The 23,722-nt window shown below is 39.7% G+C and overlaps 1 protein-coding gene across 3 annotated transcripts in view; it reads right to left on the reverse strand.

Annotated features, from left to right (window-relative positions):
• Positions 1–23,722, reverse strand: part of SETD3 (SET domain containing 3, actin histidine methyltransferase) — a 64,567-nt gene that overhangs the window by 38,917 nt on the left and 1,928 nt on the right. Inside the window, exon 1 of one of the 3 annotated variants that reach the window (XM_052783119.1) lies at positions 591–615. The exons of the other annotated variants lie outside the window; for them this stretch is intronic. The gene's annotated coding sequence lies outside the window, so the exon portion shown is untranslated. Of the gene's footprint in view, positions 1–590; positions 616–23,722 lie in introns of those variants that run through there. 3 annotated transcript variants of the gene reach the window in all.

Here is a 23,722-nt window from a genome sequence, read left to right on the forward strand (position 1 = left end):
GACTCACATCAGTAGAGCTGGGGCTTGCTCAGGGAATGGTAAGCAGATTGCCCTAGGAAGCTGCAAAGGAGCCCACGACAGCCAGTCATCTTCCTGAACTCTCTTCTCAGAGCACAAAAACAAGGCTTCCCAACATGCAAGAAAATCAGCGGGCACAGCAGGAGGCTACCTGACTGTACATGGGACTCCTCACTGAATGAGCTCAAACAAAACAGAAACATATGTAAAGTGGAAGCGGAGACAGGCAACCAGAAGAGAACACAGATGCACTGTCTGGGCAAGCAGAGACTGAACCAGGGAGGCCAAAGCTTGTCTGGAGTTGAAATTGAAGACAGTTGTGAAAGGCAAGAAGAAACGCTTCTACAGGTACACCATCAGCAAAAGACAGACTGGAGAAAATGTAATTCAGCTGCAGAATCAGGAAGCAACCTAGTGATGAAAGGTACAGAAAAAGTTGAGGTACCCAACACCCTGGGCATGGTCTTTACCAGCAAGCTGTGCTATCAGGCTTCCCAGGTTTCTGCATCTAGTAGCAAAGCTTGAGGGAGGGGAGAATCAAGTTAAAGACTATTTAGGTAAGCTGGACCTACACAAGTATGCAGGACCAGATGGGAAACATCCAAGGTACTGAAGAAAGCTAGCTGATGTCACTGGAAGCCTGCTGCCTATCATCTTTGAAAAGCCATGGTGATTGCCTATGACAGGAAACAGGTAACTTACAAACAAACCAAACCCACCAGAAAAGGAAAGTGGGGGCAGGAGGGGATAAAGGATCCAGGGAACTAGGTAATGGTCCATCTCACCTCATGCGCTGTACAAAACATAGAGCAAATCCTAAAGAGAAGCTATTTCCAGGCACAATGGACATGAATGTGACTGGGATCAGACAAGAGAGACTCCTAAAGGCAAACCGTGTACAACCAAACTGACTGCCTTCTGAAGAAATAAGCAGCTTTGTGGACGAGGGAGAATCAGTGGTTGCCAGTTGCTTTGACTTAATCAAGGCTTTTAACACTGTCTTCCATAGCATCCTGGTTGTCAAACTGAGGAGATATAGACTGAATGGGTGGACAAAAAAACTCCCTGGGCCATGAGGTTCAAAGACTTGTGGTCAATAATTTTAAGCCTAACTGCCAGCTGGTTAAAAGCAGTATTCCGCAGCGGTCAATACTGGTTAACATCTTCATCAGATTTGGATGCTAGGACAGAAAGCATCCTCAGCAAATTTACAGATGATACAAAATGGGGAAAGCAGCCAACATGTTGGAGGGCAGGGCCACCATTCAGTCGGACCTCAACAAACTGGAAGAATTGGCCAACAGGAACTTTATAAAGTTAAACAAAGACAAATGTAAAGCGTCCTGCATTTGGGAAGGAAAAAAACCCTATACAGCATTACAGCTGCAGACTGGACAGGCAGCAGCTCTGCAGAAAAGGCCTTGGAGATGCTAGCAGACAGCAAGTTGAACATAAGCCAGCAGTGCACCCTTAAAGCAATGAAAACTAACTGTAGTTTGAGCTGCATAAGCAAGAGCATAAACAGCAGGTCAAGGGAAGTAATTATTCCCTTCTGCTTGGCACTGGTGAGGCCACATTTAGAGTACTGTACAGTTTTGGGCCATGCAGCACAGGAGGTACTGGCAAACTGGAGCATGTCCAGAAGGTGGTCATTAAAATAGTGAAAAGGCTGACACACGAGATGAAAGACGTGATGAGGGAGTTGGGTTTGTTCAGCCTGGAGAAGAAAAGCAGCCCAGTACTGCCTTCACCTATGCAATGGGGAGTTATACAAAGGGTGGAGGCAGATTCTTCTCAGGCAAGCACAGCAAAAGGTCAACAGGCAACAGTCACAAAATGCTGCAAAGGAAATTCCAAATAGATATAAGGAAACTCCTCACCATGAGGGTGGTTGAGTGCTGGAACAGAATGGAGATTTAACAGCGTCTCCAAGCAACCTTGGAGAATTTAAAAATTTGACTCAGCAGGGCCCTAAGCAACCTGATTTAACTTTGAAAAAGCAGAAAATTGAGGCTCTCAATCTCCAAAGGTCCCTTCCCATCTACATTTTTCTACAACTCTACATGTTACTGCAACTGATATTTTCACTTCTATATGGGCAGCCTATGTAGTCTATATGGTATATAATATCTTCCTGTACAGTATAGAAGATTCTATGTCCAGTTACTTCACAGTGAGGGGAGTCAGACACATTCAGGTAACTTTGAACATCTGAAAGATTTCAACTGCCTGAGTCATCAAGATCACCTCAGCCATAGCAGCCTTTAGTTATCACACACTACATAGTAAAATCCACAAATATGTTAAAAATCACTGTACAGAAGTAGTACTTTGGATTCCAGATGTTCTGAGCACTCCGTATATATAAAAGGGATCCTTTTATCCTTGGTCTGTGTAGCTAGCTTACCCAAAATGAAATGTTTCCTCTCATACTCTATCAAAAAGTTTTGTTCTTTGGCAGCTGGTATTAATACTGGAAAGTATCAACCAGCAGCTGAAAAGCTGCTTCTCCACACTGACCAAGGCTGAAACAATTGCAATCCATATGTTAAGTAACTGTATACAGCAGACCGTTTAAATACAAATGCTATAGGTTAAAAAAACATCTAGCGGGAAAGGTATATATAATCTGGCTGCTTTCATTTTCCTTTAAGATTAGAGTGAACAAGAAACTGCCAAGCCAAAGGCTTATTTTAAATAGTAACTTTGAATGATCAAGAAGCAAGTTAAGGTTAACACTGTTAACTTATTAAGTCAAAATTAAAGGAGCTCAAAAGTGACTGAAAAGACACCACCTCGTAACAAAAGGGGGAAAAAAATCTAAGGCAAAAATATAAGGTGTTTTCAAAAAGGAAGGTAAACAAACCAAATTCTTTCATCTTCCGACACTAAACACAGTGCAAGGAACAAGACTATCCCTGAGTATATGGAGACTGTAAAGTCCTGGGGCATATACCCCCTCCCCCCCAATTTTAGTGCTCTCTAATGGATATCAGGGGCTCAAACAACCCATCTGCACTGCTTAATTTTATCAGTCCCTCTTGAGTTGCACAACTTACTTCCCCAATACAGTTTCTACCATTAAAAGCCCTGATGTGCAGACTGGTAAGGAGAGACCGCACAGATTCAGTGTGGGAATCACACTGGCTGGTCACATCCCTTGAAGTTTGTAAATTAACACTGGGCATCCTCTTGAAAGACCTTGCTCTACCACAAGCAATTACATTTGAGACAAGTTCTTATAACATTTTTCAGCTCATATGAAGCAGGGAGTAACACTCATTACGAGATCCACGTTGAATTTATAATAGTGCAAATTGGAAATAGGATCAATATAAATGGCCAACCTGCCATAATACAGTGTAAGACAAAAGACATAGAAGAACAATACCAACAAAAAAAGAACTTAGAAAAGTTTATTTTCATGGTCTTCCCATTATAACTTTTTCCTTTTTTTCTTTTTCCTACTAATTTTCTCATACCTGTAAAAAGATAAACAGAGCTCTTTGTACAGGAGGCCACCTTCACAAAGACTTTATCTACACGTCACCTATTCACTTGAGTGTTCCCCTCTCCCATATGCCATCCTGTTACATTTATTTTAGACCCTTCTCTCAAGAGAAATCAAGTTAGGTGGGTCTAATTGATCCAACAGCAGGTTAAGGGACAGAGTCCGAAATCTTCAGGGCAAGAACAATGCAGTTCTGTGTTGATTCATATAAATGGTTTTCTACATTCCCTCTAAGCACAATCCCCTGCATCTTTAGAATCATCAGAAAATTAAAGCGCTCGCATAGCATATTCCATGTTACAAGTTATAACTTATGATGACATATAGTTTATATCAGTCAAGATGCTCATATATACTAAGATAAATAAGTTGAAAAACTGAAATTATTTTGAAGGATTTTGATTTCTCATTTCTAAGAACAAAGTAGGTTTATTGACCAATAAATTGAGGAAAAGCAGTCTAAGTAAATGTTCTGTATACGCAACTACCAAAATACTGCAGGCTTTTTTTTTTTTTTTTTCTTTTTTTAAGTTGTATTTAGAGGAAGGATCTGCTTGGAATATAAACATTCATTGGTAGATTTTATGAGAAGAAAAAACCCAAAGAGAACGATGCACATATTATACATGGAGACATGAAAAGTGCCACCATGCAATCAGAACAATGATACACCAATACATGAGGCTGTATGAATATGGTACACAGCACTAAATTTTGAATTTTTGCCCATATGAAACATGTTAGTAGTGAGAACCTATTTCTTGCAGTGAAAGCATTGCCAAGAGTTATGTCTAAAGATAAAGCTGATTTTAGAGTATGTGAACTTCAGCTTCCCAAATATGATGAAAAGAAAAATTTGAACAAAGCTTAGTATTTGCATTACTATCATAGGTGAATATTGTTTTAGAGACAAAAAAAAAACCCCTCTAGCTGAAATCTGTTCTATGCAAGTAAGAAGTTCAAGGCTAATACAAGATCTGCCTCATCTCCTACTGCTCAGATAGCATGCAGCAAACATACCATAGGAAAAAACAAGTTCAGTGAACACAACTCATTAGACTGATGGCACCGTAATCAGAAAGGCATTTTTTTCAGTAGGATTCTACCAGTATATGAACGTGAAATAAGCTCTGTAATTATCTTCACTCTCTCCTTTGATGCATGTATCGTGTTTAAACTATTGCTTCTTAGTCATCAGAATTTCTATAGAGAAAATATGCTGCATGCATGATTAAATCAGCAAGTGCCTCTCACACAAAAAAGCAAAACTAGCAGACGGGTATGTTGAGATACCTTGTTATGGAAGTATTTCCTTTTAAGGAATCATCTCTCTTGATCAAAACTGTACTTTTTTTATCCAATTCCCAATCAGAAAAATAGGTTTCTACTTCCTACATATCTCCATTCACTGCTCAGTTACATGAAACAGATATAACTATTTAAAAACTAATGCGTCTGACAGCTGTATTGTTTAGTAAAAGCCATAATTTGAAAGGAATTGCTGTTATACATAGCTTTCTAGAAAACATTTTCCAAACACCAACCCAGTAGAGCTGTGTAGCATAAAAAAAAAAAAATCACATATTATATATAATATAAAAATAGATTATGAAACTTTTTTCAAAATTTCTGAAAACTAACACTCACATATAATACGATTTCACACTTGGCAAAAAACAGTTTAGTTGAGCAATGCTCTCTGCCATATTTAACCAGCAAATGATGAGTTATACTGATAACGAGACACAATACAGAGAAAGTAAGTGTGGTTCCTTTATGAAACTACTCTTTGTAATTAAAATTACATTAATAAAATTACAGTTCATGAAACAGATTTTAGAGTTAGATTTCAATTCTACTGAAATCCCTGAAATTCCAAAAAGATTTGTAATGTCAGAAAAAACAGTATTTTTAAAATTTGAAATAAAATTTCAGATATTAAGCACCTTTTTTTGCAAGTGACTAAAACTATTGTTTAGAGAGAAAAAGTATGAGCCTGCTTCTCAACACAGCAATGAAAGGACAGGCTATTTGCCAGTACATGCATGACAACAGAAGAAACAATATAAAATATAGCTGCATGACATGCAGAGAAAAACAAAACAAAAAAATCCTTCAGGACTGAGATGAACTGCAGACTTCATAAATATGTGAAGAAGCAGCAATACACATTTCAGTGGAAAAATGGTTTGGGCCTTTTTTTTTTTTTTTTTCGAGTTTGCTTTTCTGGTTGTCTTCTGGTGAATATTTTGTAAGTACTATGCCATGTTTCCTTTCAAGTGAATGTTGTTGAAAATTCCTGAAAGCATTCTGCAAAGAGAGAGTACGCTGACAGCAATGATGAATAAGCTTGGTAACACACAACACAGCCACATTTCCAAATATAGTGTATCAGCTGGCTTGGCAAAAAGAATCATGCCAAAAGTGGCACTGAGGGGTGTAAATGATCCATCTCCCTCCTCTAATACTGCTATCAAAGAGCAGTTGTATTGTCAGACTTTGAACCTGTTTCAGCATCACACACACAAAAATATTTTAATAAGCTGTAAAATATTCCCACCTTGACTTACAGCTTTAAAAAATGAGCATGTTCACCTAACAGCTTTAGAAGGTAACCACAAGAAGTCTGTACAAAAATCCCCAAAGTACTAAAGAATTGCCACCAAGTGCATGTGTGGGTTTGGTTGTTTGGGGTTTTTTTGGTTTTTTTGGTTTTTTAAAAAAACATGACTGCTTAAACATTTTATTTAAGAAAGTTAATACTTGTGGTATTAGAGAATTTGACCACATCACAGGACCACATTTCCTTATGGAAGCAACGCCAAGCTTGGATGATAAAATATGGATCTTCCCAAACAATAGTTCCAGAGAAAAAATCTATTTAATCATTAAAAAAAAACCACCCAGCTTTTCACATTCACATGACCACCAAGATGTTCATTGCAGCACTACCTAGAGCTGCAGTTAAGTTTGACAGAAAAAAAAAAAAATATAAGGCACTATAAAAATACTTGCTTCTCACTCATTGAGTAAAAACACAAGCTTGCAACCTTTGTTACAAAACTGGGAGTATAATCATTGTGCTAAGCAAACAGCATATTAAGTATTTAACCGTGTTAGTTTTAAAGAATTTATCCTACATCCTGCAAAATATATGAAGTCTGATTTCTTCCGGATGCGCATCTCCCTTTCTCATACGTGCCTTTTCCAATGGTCTCAGAATCCCTGCAGTGCTCTCAATTACCCTCCTCATCTATTCTGGGACTCCACGTTGCTTTCAGTTCCCTTCCCACATGACCTTACTAGCCAGGCAGCATCTTCTTTTGCAGGTTTCGATATAACTGTGCATGTTGGGCAAAAACATTAGCACACATGTTGACTGACTAACAAACAGGCCAAGCAGATAAACTGTTCTCAACATGGCTTTTCCTCTAGCAAGCGGACCAACTTGAGTTCTCCTACTCTGTCAAAATTGATTAAAAACATCCAGTAAGTTGATGGGTGAAGTGGGAGGAACTGACCAGCAGACAGAACTGACATGCTCCTGTAAGCCTTATTTGCTTCAGCTATTACTTTTTATTTTACAGAGTAGTAAACCAGCTACTCAAAAATTTGCTGAGCTTTAACAATAACCACAGAGTTAGGAATTCCCAGAGCAAGTTATCTATTCAAGTGTAACTTTGCTTCAAGGACTCAGTATATTTCCAATGCAGTATCATAACATTGTATCTTCTTTAATTCAGAGCCTTGTAGATGCTAATTACATTATGTTCTCATTACATAATAGTTCCCACCCCACGCATCTTCTTGGCATATACTAGTACAGAAGGTGAGGGGTGCAGATCTAGAATCAGTATTAGAAGGACACATACGGGTCGACAAGGGCAGACAAGGAGAAGACGAGGGAATTCTCAAGCCATGCAAAGAGCACGGAGAGGTGAGTATAGTAGGTGGTTGTGGGATATGTTCCCTAGCTGCATCGAGAAGGAGGACAGATGAGTAGGATGCACACAAACCAGGCTTGCAATTTTTTTTTTCTAGTTTGATTGCCTAGACTAAGTAATTTTCCCTTCTACTTCAGAGAGAAGTGTATCATCTCTTGTATCAACATATGTTGAGCAGCCAGGGTCTTAAGGGGCAAGTTTAATGCTTATAGGCAATTGACAGGAGTTCTCCAATCTGTATGTAGGAGAACACAATTTTACACTTGATATGACCAGGTTTACAGAGAATGTGATCTTTTGCTTCCACTGATCAAGTTGTTGGGTTTTTTTTTTCTCCTAAACTTGAATCTTATGACTGCGGGTAAAAAGATAAATACATTTTATAGCAAATAGAAAGCATGAAATCAAGAAGTGTAAGAACAGTGTGGGTGGAGGAAGAGATCTGTGATCTTTAAGAAAAATTCAGCTTATACATTTACAATGAACACTATGTTTGCTTGTGAAAACCACCTACATCATGTCACTTGGAGACCACATTAACACTCTTATCACTCCTAAGGTATTAATCTAGATGTTCCTACTAAATAAATGACTAGTTACTGATTCCAACCCCTCCCCCCTCGGCTCTCAATCTCTCACCTTTGCTGTACTCCACCCCTTCCCTTCTTGCTATTAATTCTCCTCTCCCACCACTGCCCTTTCCTTTTTCTTCCATTTCTTCATTTCCTCTATAAACTTGCCCCAAAAGCTCTATTAAATACAATGCCATTGCAGTTCACTGTGTTTGTGTACTTTCTTTCTCCAGGATGTTTCTGTTCTTCAATTAAAGTTGTAAGCTCTTTTGGAAGTGGGACCTCCTGTGATTACAGAGTGCTTATAACAAGGCAGCCTTTTTTTTTTAACAGGCTCTGAAGTATTGCCATGACACTGATGACAATGCTGACAAAAATAACCTACAGAACACACTACTAAGATTAATGATAGAAAAGACCCTACTGTTTCCACTTAGGATTGCATTCCACTTAAAATACAATGTAAATTTATGTTTCCCAAGAACTCCCCTTAGCCATAACCCAAACTATTTCCTTCTTTAAGAGCTAGCTTTGATACACTTGCTTCTTGTGGCAAGATGATGTACTCTGAAACAGTCCAATGCACAGCCCAGCAAATACAGAGTGCCCTTGGTTCTCGTGCTCTCCCAAAACAACTTTAACTGCTCAAATGCAGTTCCTTCCTGCTAGTTAAGAAACTGTAAACTCTCTCCTATATAAAATAAAACAACTGCCATGCTTAGATTTTTCATCTGATCATCAAGTCAAGAATGCTATCTCCATTCTGCAGGAAGAGGGAGATCCTGGCAGACTGGTTACAGACTGCAATTTTCTTCCAGTTCTATCTTACGAGATTCTGCTTACCATTCCTCCCTCCTTTTCTAGTCTCTGCTCCCCAGATTCAAGACCTCATAAAGTCACATGGTTTCTTCTTGATTAAAACACACTTACCACATCCCCCAGTATCTTCCCATCTCTCAACAGCAGCACTGAGCACCATCCACCATCTCCTGGAGGATTAGTGAGAATAGAAGTTGCTCTGCTCTGTTTCTTTTTAAAGTCTACAGTTTTCATCCTCATCTTAGTCTTCTTCATTTCTCTTCTCCCTCCACCCTGTCTTTTACCAGAGGAAAAGTAACAGTGATGGCAACCAAGAGCAGGTACTTAGAGAGCCACAGGAAAAGCACGAGAGAGGGGTTTTTCTCCAGTATGTTCACCCAGCTTCTTGTGGCCCAAGCTGCAATGTAGCAAGCTTCCCTTCTTCATGAGGTTAAGTTACCCAGGTCAGCTTCCTTCATCGAGAATTTCAGTTGTATTTTCCTTTCAAAGACCTGATTTAGCCACATGACCCATTTGTAATGCGACTCCGCACATTTCCTCTCTCAGGTAAACAAATGAAATAGGTTGTCCCTGTCACTTAACAGGAACAGTCTTCCTGAGATAAGATCTCTGCAAGCCTCATGTTTTTTGATTCAAGTATTCCTCCCCACACCTTTTCTCTTCTTTCACATTTAGCTAGCAGACAGATTTTATCCCGTCCAGGAGGTAGGTACCTTTTACCTCTGTTTCTACTCTCTGGACTACTTGCTTCTCCCAAACATCTATTTTCTTCAAGAAATCTACCAAGCCAGTGGTTGTAAGCTTCGCTGTTCCTTAAAGTAGGCACAGTATCATATCAAAAGTACAATCATCTAAAATTAACTGATTAAGAATAAATTTTTAAACACTGAATGAGCAAAACCAACCAGATAAAAAAAGACCGATACTGAAAAGGTTTCTGAAGTTTTCACTAATGAAAAGAACTTACTGGCAAAAAAAATGAATCATTAGAAATATATGCCTATATTCTTAATGCTTCCAAACAAATGCTTTATTTCTTTTCCTACAGGATGGGTTAGAGTTACAGTATATGCATTTGTCACTACTTTAAAAACAGTTAATGTCAACTAAGTACATCAAAAACCATTGTGAGATAACATTTTTGCTTTTGTACTTATACAGAAAAATCCAGTTCACGCAAAGCATTTGTTTTTCAACAAGATCCTGCTTCTACTTACTCCTACAGCTGGGCTGTTTACTAAGGCATAAGACAGTCGCATGATTGACTTGTGTTTCAATAAACCCAGATGTAAAATACATTTTGATTGTTTGAGAGAACACTACTTACATGTTTTATCCTGGAAGAGCTGTTTGCTATGACTCTGTAATCCCAAAAGCAACCCCCTCAACATATACAAGAAACTTTAAAAAGGTTTGGTCCACAAAAGGAATGAGATTAGTTGTTGTCAAGAGCTACCCTCCCAATGCTCACATAAGAAAATTTCCCCAAACTGTAAAATCATAAATACAGAAATGCTAATACTGCCCCAAATCTTTATTAGCCAGTATGTCATACTATGCAAGACTTATAGTTACTTTGGTTTTACCTATTATCCTGTACACATACATCAGGAAATAACATACTATACAATGTTTAATTTCAAACGTTCATATGCTAAGACATGAACTAGTAACTACATGCTACCTTTGCCTGTACTTAAACTGATTTGTAAAGCTCTAAAAATTCCATAAATTTGCAAAATAGCCCCTGTGATGGCTCAACACAACCTGTTCTACTTCCCATTGCAATGTGCCAACAATGCTCAAAATCACTTCAGTGCGTCATTTCAGACGCTGACTTCTTGAACCATGCTAGCATGCTCACAGTGTACTTCACAGGGTAAAGACAGGACAGTCACTAAAACTACTTTATGTAAACCTTCATATCAATGATGACTTATGCGATCAACAACTAGGACCTTTTATCACCGTTTCCTGTATTTTGCTTAGAGACAGGCTAAGTGACAACAGTAAGAAAATCAGTCACTGCTGATGACTATCACGGCATGAGTAAGAGCGAAAATTCAGCAATACTATGTTAATAGAGGTGCAACAAAACAGTATAGCACTCATTACATTGCCGCAAAGTGAACAACTAAGAGCAGAAGTTCAGTCCCCATTCAAGACAGCTGACGCACTTTGAAATTTTGACAAATCCTTGCGTGCAATTAAAAACTTTAGGATGATGGTATCTAAGCACACATAATTTCTATGGGAATTGGTTTTTTAACCCAAAATGTACATTTCACATGGGTCAGCCCTTACTGCAACTGCTTTTCAGTCACTAAGAATCATAATAATTTTAACTACCAGAAAAGAGGCAACAGCTCTTCAAAGGGGTAGAAGAACTTCTAACAAGAAGTTAACCCATTCTTCTGTGTGTTACTGAAAAAAAAAAAAAAAGTGAGTCTAGCATCAGATACATACTTTGTATGTAAATTCTCTAGGGTGCACAGAAGACATTGGATGCATACTGGATATGTATTACTGCATCTCCTTCACATAACAGCTAGAGCAGAAGAAACTGAGCCTGGCTGAACAGCACAAAAAAATTTGTTGGGTATCACTGCATAATTTTTTTTTTTTAAGTCCTTTTTTAATTGCATTATAGTCAATGGCATAAATAATACAAAACTAGGCAATAACATATATTCCAATTAACTGGACTGTCTCCAAGGAAGAGATTTAAAGCTGAAGATGCTTAATGCCAAGGACTACTGTTTAATTGCAACAATAATTCCACCTAAGTGGAATGCCCTCAAGCAACCTAGTAGCAATTGGGCTCACAATTATTTCTGTGCACTGAAAAATTCTCCTATCAGTTCTGTTTATTTTCTGTCTTAACACCTTTGCCTACCCTCTGCTTTCTACACATATTGCAACTCCAATATGATTTACTATTGCCTGCTAGGCTGCTCCTTTCCAATCAGGTAATTATGTAGGGCCATCATACTGACAACCCACATCTCCAATCACGGCACAGGCAGCTGATCCTATAAAAGTGATTGCCACATTCCCTGGGCCCTTCTAATGTAGCTAATCCACATGTTGAAGTTTCTCCTCCAAGCAGCTAGACAATACAGATGTAACCGTACATCAGATACACCACGTCCCTCTCATTCAAAAGTACTTTCTACCCACATAGTCCTTGCAATACTTACATGAAATGACAAAAAAAAAAAAAAAAAAAAATCTCGCAAATCTCTCTAACGAAAAGGAGGAAGGAAAGATGATATCCACAGCAGAAAACAAGTTTCTACAAGCTTTAAGACCTGTTCTATGCTATGTAGCAGCATATGCGATTCTTGCCCTCAAAATGAGTTTCATTATACATTCATGTCTTGTAACAACTTAAATTAGCTGAATGTTTCAATACCACTGCTGGAACCAAAAAAAATGCTTAAGGACCTATATTTGGACACTGAATTGACACAATTAAATTGTGCTTGAAGTTATAAATATCTGAATTCATCTACAGTTTTGTGTTGTTTCCTGGAATACCCTGTCCTTACAGAAGAGAATCTAAGCAGTTTTAAAATAACTCCTGTATTTTTCTCTAGCTAAGAGTGAAAACCAGCTGTTCCATCAAGCTTCTGCCCACAGCATATTAACTCCCCGAAGGTGCGCTCAGAGATGGTACTGCTGGCACTTCACCCCGACCAGCAGTGCTTAGGATCACTATCAGACCACAACAACAAAACACATCCAAATGGTACAGAAGTGTCTATTCAATGCATAATCAATGCCGAGGACTTCCAGGCTGCAGCCAGGAACCGCAGTACAAACAAGTGTGAACAAGGAAAAGATAACAGTATGGAGAATTCCAGTGGGTATTTGTGTGCCTTTTCTTAACCTTTCTAGGACACATGGGAATATCTATCCCAGTTAACGCACTTGCTGTTAAATGATGTTGTGTGCCTTGTACAATTCTGAAAGACGCCAGACAGCTCATGTTGAAAGAGGATTGAGTTCATGGTAGTAGGGAAGAAAAAAGAAGTTTGGAGTGGCACTCTACCCCCATGAGAGCGTGCTGTACTTTTTCACACCCAGAGAGTACACCTGCCTGCATTCCTGCTGTGGGTGTGGAGTGACATCAGCTAGCTGTATATTAAAAAAAAAAAAAAAAAAATCACTGGTCATTTTTGGAAGTAAGTAATCAGCATTACTATCATTCATTCCATATGTACCCATGTGAAGTTTGAGGAAAATTGAGCTCTCTGTTATGTGGTAAGGTCATGCAATGGTTGCCAACATATAAATTGTAGCAGTGCACAGATTTACTGCAATGCAAGTGATAAAAAGAGCAGCACCTCCAGAGCATTCCTTAATAGCTCAAAGGAAAAACTTTCCCAATAAAATTATTACAGACCTGCCCTGTAGCAGGTGCTAATGATTAGGGGCTTTTTTAGCTGGGGAACCCTTACTGAAGAGATCACAGCCCCTGAGCCCAGTTACGATTACACTTCAAGATAATGTAATTTTAGTGTCCTTGGAAAACACCCATGTCAGACCAAGCACTCAGCAGTTCTAAACCCCAAGAGAGTACTATTTTGACAGTCTGGAGAGGAACTTCTGACAACATTTAAGTGCTATGCACATTGTAAAAAAAGAATTTAAGAAGCTTCTGCTATGAATGCCTGATAAGTGATGTAATTGAGGGCTTAATAACACTTGGAAACCCTTCCAAACTCACTTGCCTTAAGCCTACTCCCTATCTAGTGGTTAAAATGGTGACTATTCTAGAAAGTGTGACTAGAAGTTTCAGGCAAAATACTGGCAGTTTTCTGATGTTTTTATTCTAGACCTTGAAAATGAAGGAGCAGGTTCCTCCAAGCCCCTTTTTATCTTCTGGCATTCATACTTGGCAACTTGAGCCCTTAAGGGTCTCCTCCATGTTTACTCAAACTAGTGACACTGCAGTGGTTTGAAATAAGAAAGCTTTTAACATAGGCATTTACTGGGCTGTCAGGAACAAGAAAGATGCAGCAAGATTAAGTATTACTTGGCTTCATGCCTGAGCTTTCAGATGTTTGATAAAGTAATAACCAAAATGTATACAGCCCACAGGGCACTGTAAACTGCCATCAGCTTCTCAGAATTGTAATCCTCACAGTTCAGAGGAACTATAGTAGAACTGCTTGGTAGCACTTTTTTTTTTTTTTTTTATTTTTGCAGGTGACAAAACAGACCAAAGCAGAAATATTTTGAACATTTATTTTAGTACACACATTAGAGTAACTGTATTGCCCCCTCCAGTCTCAGAATACATCCAGGAAGGCCACACCACTTTCTGAACAAAGCCCTCTTCTCTGTATTAAGGGAGAACAATTGAACAGCATCTTTTCACAAGACAACTGCCTCAAGTATGCTAATGCACTGCTAACATGCCTGCTGAAAATCAGCTTTCCTACCCTGCCTTATTTTGATGCAAACCACTATCCATGTCACCAACCTATCCCTCTGATCCCTAGGCAGGCCATGCACCAAAACACAGAGTAGGGCTGCCCAGACCCTACGAGTGATATTCCAAAGTGTTCAGATAAGGAGCTGCAACCATTTCTATAGTCCCCTATGAACCCCTAGGAAGCCTGGATATCTCTTGCCTCTGACCCCTCCAAACTGAGACTTCAATGCTCTTATTTCTAACTACTTGCATTCCTATTTTCTGTGGGCTACCTCAGTCCTGCACAGCCAGCATAGATAACCTACTTTCCTCAGATTCCAACAGTCCCAGGCATCTGGAGATCCAGCACCTTTCAGCCTCATCTTAGACCTGCATGTCTTACTGTGCCGCAGTAAGAAGCCACAGCTCAAGAGGCAGCTAGAGCCCTGCCTCCTTCACCAGGAATACCGCTGTTTCTTCTTCTTCGGTAAAGGCCCATGAACTGGAAATTCTATTAACAAGCAAGCCACATCTGAAACACTTGCAAGATGATATTTATATCTATCAGCCCAGTGAAAATTAGTTCCTACCCCATATAATCTCAAGAACAAGAGAAAAAGCAGTAAAATGACTCCTGACAAGAGTGGCTGGTACTGTTAATATTCTGCTTCCCAGTTCTTGTAGCTGAGTTTCCTGCTTCCACAAATAGAACCACTATCTACTAGTCTGGCAAATTTCTAGATAGAGATGACTTCCACTCTGACCAGTTCTCCCTTACAGAACACAAAGGACAGAACTGAATATGAACACCATGACTATTATCATAAAGAAGCCACTCCTGACATCTTGCTGCAGGTGATATTGGTAAATCTCTACCCACCAGAGAAAAATGCATTCTGGGAACAGCAGTACTTTCTAAAACTAGACTGCTCATGTCTCATGCCTTAGGCCAACGTGTTGCATACTGTCAGGGTAGAATTCTGCAGAAAGGTGCTCAAACCAGTTTTTTTGTTATTAACCTGATCTGGCATTTCTGAGAGTTTTCAAGAAAACATAAAAGTTGTATCTTTACAGAAGGTAAAATTTTGCTCAAAGTTGCACAGAATTTTGCTTTCTTCAAGTATAACAGTAAAACCCCAGTAAAACAAATTAAAAGCTGCATCACTACACTAACTTCCCACCTTCAAAGTAGGGACACACTGTACCTTTAAGACCTTTGTTTACTAGAGTTTGCAAGTTTTTGGCTGTTCATATCATTATATGAAACTTTGCACTATACCTCCAAACCACTTGCAGAGACCAACTACAAGACACCACAAAATAAAGCAAGCAGTTATTGCATTAGTCTATTGTTTCATTTTAGCCTTCTAAATGCCCAAACTCAAAGTGCAATGGGACAGTTTTTTATATTCAGGCATTGATTCAAAGATTTAATAAGCCAGAGAAACAGGCTGTACAAGCCAGGCATCCTACAGTGACAGAAGGAAATCACTTTATCTGTCATTGTCTTGAAAGCAGGAATTCTATTTTTTAAGAGAGCTTTGAGAAATGCAAAAATTGTAATTTCATGAACCCTTATAGAGCTCACTATTATTCCCAAGCATCAGCTGGGAACAAAGTGAGAAATAACTGCTTGAATGCTGACTTTTAGAAAAAGGGGCAGAGAACAGATACCAATCTGAGTCTGACAACCACATGAAAACCCAACAGTCATTTTCTGCAACTCTAAGCTTTACAGTTATATCAGCTTCTTCACTGTATCAGCACACAAAGCCTCTCAAATTGGTCTGACAACATCCATTTTACTTGCTCCTGACTGACAGAATCAGGTGCAGCATACTCCAGAGGCAATGGATGCTTCTCTATTTTAAGGAGAGTTAATATATTAATATGCTATCAATGCAACTCTGCTTCGCAAAGTGGAAGATTAAACGCTGTTGCTGGTCATCCAAAGTAGACGGCCATTTTTCCTTCTTCACCAGCCAACCCTTGCTACTTTCTGCAAGTCTGAAAATACTATTCCAGCAATCAAGTTCCTTGAGGAAAGAAATTCATCCACACAGTGCAGCTTTCTGCTGAGACCCACTTTATTTGAAGGCAGTTTACAAAGAAAAGATTATCCAGTTGCGAGATCATAGGTACACATACAACAGCCTCCAAACATTAAGACATACCAGGAATATCCAAACCCAGGCAGTATTACCCTCTACAGTGAACAGTAGTAGTTATAGAAGTGCTGCTGGCTCAGAGAGGTTAGCGACAGAGTACCACAAAAAGACTGTTGAAATGTATTAGTCTCATCAAGTTCCTGAATCCTAGCAGCTCTAGCCATGCCACCTGGAAGCTCACAGACAACCCAGATGCCACAGTGTGTGCAAGGCAATGAAGCATTAACTCAGAATGTTGTGAGCCTATTTTGAAAAGTCAGTTTTGTTTATGTAAAAAAAAAAAAAAAAAAACCTAAAAATTGGACAAATGGGTCTCAGGCTTTTAGATACACACCAGTAACTATTTCTTAGTAAGACAGAATCACAAAATGGTTTGGGTTGGAAGGGACCTTAAAGATCATCTAGTTCCAACCCCCCTGCCATGGGCAGGGACACCTTCCACTAGACCAGGTTGCTGAAAGCCCTTTCTTCTGTTGGGGGTCCCAGAGCTGAACACAGTACTCCAGGTCGGGTCTCACCAGAGCAGAGTCGGGGCGGGGAGAATCACCTCCCTCAACCTGCTGGCCAGGCTTCTTTTGATGCAGCCCAGGATACAGTTGGCTTTCTGGGCTGCAAGCACACATTGCTCCCTCATATTCAATTTTTTATCCACCAATACCCCTAAGTCCTTCTCCGCAGGGCTGCTCTCAATCCACTCATCGCCCAGCCTGTATTTGTGCTTGGGATTGCCTCGACCCATGTGCAGGACCTTGCACTTGGCCTTGTTGAACTTCATAAGGTTCACACGGGCCCACCTCTCAAGCCTGTCAAGGTCCCTCTGGATGGCATCCCTTCCCTCCAGCGTGTCAACCGCACCACAGAGCTTGGTGTCATCAGCAAACTTGCCGAGGGTGCACTCGATCCCACTGTCTGTGTCGCCGACAAAGACATTAAACAGCACCGGTCCCAATACCGACCCCTGAGGAATGCCATTCATCACTTGGACATTGAGCCATTGACTCTCTGAGTGCAACCATCCAGCCAATTCCTTATCCACCGAGTGGTCCATCCATCAAATCCATGTCTCTCCAATTTAGAGACAAGGATGTGGTGCAGGACAGTGTCAAATGCTTTGCACAAGTCCAGGTAGATGATGCCCGTTGCTCTTCCCTTATCCAGCAATGCTGTAACACCATTGTTGAAGGCCACCAGATTTGTCAGGCATGATTTGCCCTTAGTGAAGCCATGTTGGCTGTCACCAATTACCTCCTTATTTTCCATGTGCCTTAGCATAGTTTCCAGTAGGATCTGCTCCATGATCTTGCCAGGCACACAGGTGACACTGACTGGCCTGCAGTTCCCCAGGACTTCCTTTTTTCCCCTTTTTAAAAATGGGTGTTGTGTTTCTCCTTTCCCAGTCAGTGGGAACTCCCTTGGACTGCCACAACTTCTCAAATATGATGGAACAGTGGGTTAGCCACTTCATCCGCCAGTTCCCTCAGGTCCCACAGATGCACCTCATCAGGTCCCATGGACTTGTGCACCTTCAGGTTCCTTAGATGGTCTTGAACCTGATCTTCTTTGTTCAACAAAAAACCTATGCAGATGCATTAAAGAAATGCTTTTGTATCAAGGGTTCAATTGGTAGAACTTAATTTATTAACCTGTAAATAGGTGCAGAGCATCAGCAAAGACTGGAAGATCTGAACGTTTTATCGCTGGTTTTGAAGAATTAAGAAGCCCAACTTTGTGAACTTTGATATCAACCTCTATTCTATTCCATCAATAGTCAATGGAAGAGGATATTGATAACAATTCACTACATCCCAGTGAAAGTGTGGAAAACCAATTTTAAAAACAGAATAAGGTATAGTGTCTATCAAAGCAGTAAAACAGAACCATTTTGACAAACACCAAAACACTGCCTACACAAGTATTAAAAACGTAACAAAAATCATCCATATGCTTAAACAGAACACTATTACCTTTAGATGAAAGGTTTCAAAATGATAAATCATAGTCTGTTGTATTTATATTAAAAAAGTAGCATCAACTGCTCCAACAAATCTTATATAGCTTCCCAGAACCAGAGATTTGATACAAGAGGATAACTCAGTATTTGGTAACTTGGGCATCTGTTCTTGGTTTCACAAAATATGCTCTAGTGGCCTACTACATTCACCTCTTCTAAGAGCATGCAATTGAAAACTGAAGGATGGAAAGAAAGCTATTGTGCTACTACTCCATCATTTTTAAGATCTGTAAAGAAGTGATTTTTTTAATCATCACTTCCTCCAAGCTCAGGAATGGTCCATCCCTGTGTGCAGGATGTTAAGCAAAGGTAGCAGGATGCCTGCATGAATGAACAAGATGCTCCTGACAAAACCCAAACAAAGAAACAGAAGAGGTGGAAGCAGGGCCAGGTGACTCAGGAGGAAGCAAGACACTGTTTGAGCATGCAGGGATGGGGTTAGGAAAGCCAAAGCCCACTTGGAGTTTAATCTGGCAAGGGACACGAGTACAAGAAGACAGTAAGAATGGCTTCTACAGGTGTCTCAGGAGCTAAAGGAAGGTAAGACTAGGCTAGGTGTGAGCCTGCTGCTGAATGGGGCAGGGGACATGGTGACAAAGACACAGAAAAAAGACTTTGGTACTCTATGCCTTCTTCACTGATAAGACCTGCCTTCAGGAATCCCAGACCCTGAGACCTGGTGTAAGGAAGATTTATCCGCAGTGAAAGAGGATCAGGAAAAGAAACATCTAGACAAACTTCAAAAAAAAATCTCACAGAATCTCACATTGGAAGGGACCACTGGAGGTTGACTTGTCCAACCCCCCTGCTCAAGCAGGGCCACCTAGAGCCAGCTGCCCAGGACCATGTCCAGACTGCTTTTGACTATCTCAAAGTATGGAGACTCAGTCACCAGACAGTGGTCAGTCACCTTCACAGTAAAATAGTGTTTCCTGATGTTCAAAGGGAATCTCCTCTGTTTCAGTTTGTGCCCATTGCTTCTTGTCCTGTCACTGGGCACCACTGAGAAGAACTTGGCTCTGCCATCTTTGCACCCTCCCTTCAGGTATTTATACATACTGAGGAGATCCTGCTGAGCCTTCTTTCTTTTCTCTAGGCTGAACAGTCCCAGTTCTCTCAGCCTTTCTTCATATGAAGAAAGTCCCTTAATCATCTTAGTCACCTTCCTCTAGACTCTCTCCAATAGCTCCATCTCTCTGGTACTGGGGAGCCCACAACTGGATGCAGTACTCCAGGTGTGGCCTCAGCAGTGCTGAGTGGAGGGAAGCTGTTGAAGCAAGTAAACTTGGAAGCCATTCCCAAACATAGGAAGGGCAACGTGATGGGGAACAGTCAGCACGGATTTACGAAAGGGAAGTCATGCCTGACCAACCTTGTAACCTTGATGGGAGAGCAGTGGATGCTGTTCACCTCCACTTTGGTAAGGTTTTTGACACTACCATCACATCCTCATAGACAAGCTGATGAAGTACCAACTAAATAAGTAGACAGTGAGGTGGACTGAAAACTGGCTGCACTGCGGGGTTCAAGAGGTTGTGATGAATGGCACAAAGTCCAGCTGGAGGCCAGTCACAGTGGTGTACCCCAAGGATTAATACTGGAACCAACACTGTTTACCATCTTCACTGATGACTTGGACAATAGGACAGAGTATACATACATATTCGCAAATTATATAATTGCAGACACTAAGACACTGTTCACTTGAACTACCTAGAAGCAAATCTGCAAAACTAGATCTTTCAGTAGTCCTTGTCAGAAATATCTCAATACAAAAGTTCTTAAACCCAAAAGCTCCTTCTCTCAGTACTTGAAGTTATTATGTGGCTATATCTATAAACTTTGTCATCAAGTATGAAGTTATTATGTGGCTATATCTATAAACTTTGTCATCAAGTAAAGATGATGAAATGGCTCCAAGAGTGGCCACAAAGACAATTAATCCAACCCCCTAGACGGCCTGGCAGGGGCAGGAAAGAGCCTGCACCTCATGCTTGGTTGCTGCCATCCCCTCACTGCAAAGTCACTCATATTCCCTTAAATTATCATCAGTATGGGCACACTGAGCAAGACCCAGCATATGGGAGGTACTGGACCATCAACGCAGGTTCCATGGAAGTGGAAACCCACACATTACGTCCTCTTCCCACTCCACTAAAACAATACCATGTGAAAACTTTGGGTGCTAGTACTATAAAGCATTAAAGACAAAGGAAGATTCTGCTATTTCTCTTAACTACTTGCTAAGAAATACAGGCAGTATTTGTAATGTAAGAGACTTAGCTTTATTAAGTTGCATAATTCCATCACTCTATATCACATCCTAAAATATATGCAAATATATATAAAAAGCAAAACCTGGAAATTGATCCACATGTAAAAGGCTACAATCAGACTGCTAACACATGAGCACCACAGATGGACTCCCTCCTTTCAGTGCAGGTTGATCACACTTAACAGAAACAACTGAAAAGCAACTGATTAGAACTGATACAGTTTACAGTGCATCCTCAGCCACAAAGACAATTTTGGCCTACATTAACACCCTGGCTTAAAACCATGGTGGTTCAAACACTGCTGTTCAGGCACTTCCAGGACAGGTCAGCCAATTCCACAAGATATTGGGAAGATACCCAGTAATAAAACAGGAAGTAGATACTAATCTGTCATCTCCTAATATATAACATAACAGCCTTTAACTTTGGGCTCAAAAAAATCCTTCTGAAAAGTAAAAGAAATCTCTCAAATTAGAATTTGTATTCTGTTTTGATTCTTCATAGGATATTAGCAGCTACAGTCTCAGAAACATGCCTTTTGCTTTATGTCTGCCTTATGTATTACTTAGACATGGCCAGCTTCAGAGCATGTAAACACCTGTTCACATGTACTCACTGCAGATAAAACTGATCTCAAGCACAGTCATTCACATCTCAGCATGCTTCAGCCCAGACTAGAAAAACAGGTGGAATCCTCCCTGCAGCTGACAGGTCTGCTGCTCTAGCCTGGTAACAGATCCCAGAATTGAAACACAAGACTTTGGTGCTAATTCTTCCTTACTTCAAAGAAGAAAAAGAAAAAAGCATTATCAGACTTGCTGAACAGTATGGGAAATGGTAAAGAACAGACAGGGATAGATGGAGCAACTGGAATAGTCATTTGGTGGAAGAGATGCAGGCAAGAGCCAATGTAGGGCAGAGTAACTAAAAACAGAAAAAGGGAGCAAAGAAGGTTACAGCAGAGGAAGGGCAAGAGCAAGAATGCAAAGCAATGTTAAAACACTCTTGGGCACTGAACCTGCCTTTTAATTACTACAAGCACAAGCCTTTTCAAAGTCTAGCTCCAAATACAAAAGACTAAAGCCAGACAACACTAATGGGGCATTTTTTACAGTACAATGAAGAACTCCTAGTGTACTTTATTTAGATTTGAGAGGTCCTTTCTCATATTTTACACTTAGTAGTCTTGGTTAAAACATTATTAAACATCTAAAACGAGGCCTCGGAAGCTGAAGTGTTGCTAACGTTAGCTGGCAAAGGATGGCCAGAACTCAATTAATAATCCGCTGTTTGCTATAAAAATCTGTACCATCACAGGTTTGCCAACATTAGCACCAGTCTAAAGCATCTGGAAAAGAGGGAAGATTGAACCACTGCTGCATACACTGCATGCACCTACCCTGCAGAAAACAAACTTTATTAATCCCATTTTGGTTTCAGGTTAAGGAAAGAATGATAGTATATAAATATTACTGTGACACTGGGAAGAAGCCACTCTGCAAAATAATATCAAAAGAAGTTACTAAAATCAGCTAAATGTTTATTTCATGCACTTACAAAAAACACTAACTCCAACAAATTTAGCTAATTGTTGGGAAGCAAATTCCAAAAGACATTTAGTCTTATAATTACAATCAAATAGAACACATCTTGACAATATTCTGAATTGGGATGCTCAAGATACTCCTAATCTACTAAAAAAATAAAAAAGTAAGTACTGTCAGTTTGACATTTTCCTCCCCCCCCTGCCCTGCAGTTGAGCCTAGTTAGATACTAAATACAGGACTGCCTCATAAGTTAAATAAAAACTTCTGGTAAGAAATTATTAATTTGAAGGTAACAGAAAATGCTAAAGGGCAAAGAAAAATGGCTACATCCAAGACAACATCCAAAAGAAAAGTATGTATTTCATAATTACTATCACTTTTATCAGCTTGCTAAGTCTGAACTGTTACATTAATAACTATAGGATTGTCCTTATGTCTGTCCACCTTCCATTAAAGCTTTCTTAGGCAGAAGGAGTGCTTCTTACTATAAACACCTCGCTGATCTTCTGGGGAAGATAGCTTACTAACTATCCCACAGGAAACAACTCAAGCTCTTTCTTAATGATTAATAACCCCCTTGCCTCTCTTTTGAACGAGCTCCTCAGACAACTATTTGACCAGAAAAGAAAAAATATTTACTCTTTGCAAAAAAGAAGCCATAAACAGACTGTTAAACTCTACCACTTTGCCAACCTACTTTTGTCATTTCATTTCTTTGCTTGAGTTTAGCTCCTACTGAAGACTCCCACAGACTTTTTGTTCCCAATTCCTTTTGAGCAGAATTAATTAAAAAACCTAACGTACTGTTTTTATTTGCATGTTTCTAAATATGTTCTTCATTTAGAAAATATTAACCTCACTTTATAAAAATATAACTCCTAATTGAGAATGAGCAAGTCACTGACTTCAGTCATCAGCATGGACAGACCTAACAGAACAGCCCAGGCCTCCCAAAACACTTGATGCTTAAGCCATGGGCATTGTGATGCATCCTTTAGCAAGCACTGAACACTACAACAGTCTGGTAGTAAAGATACAGATCCCCCGAGATCTCCAATACCCTTAAACTGCCTCTTTCATTCAAAGAGCAAGCACTAGAACACTCATTTGCTGAAAACTATCCAATACATCAGTTTAACTGTATAATCAGTACCACTATGATAAAGTATGTAATACCTTAGATACAGTAGACGTGTCTAAGTTCATTATATTTATTACAATAAAAATATCATCAGGATGTACACTTTTCCATGCAGACAGGCATAATATGGCTTCTTTTTAAATTATGTATAGTAATCAGGCCATCTCTAACTGGGAACAGTAACATACAGATTACAAATGATTTCAGGGTTTGCAGCATTTCTTCCCCCAACACCCTAAATCTATTTCTAGGCACACCATGCCAAGGATGTATTTTCAACTCTACTTCAACAT

The sequence above is a fragment of the Harpia harpyja genome, chromosome 3, assembly GCF_026419915.1.
Source record: "Harpia harpyja isolate bHarHar1 chromosome 3, bHarHar1 primary haplotype, whole genome shotgun sequence".
In the NCBI taxonomy this organism is placed as follows: Eukaryota; Metazoa; Chordata; class Aves; order Accipitriformes; family Accipitridae; genus Harpia; species Harpia harpyja.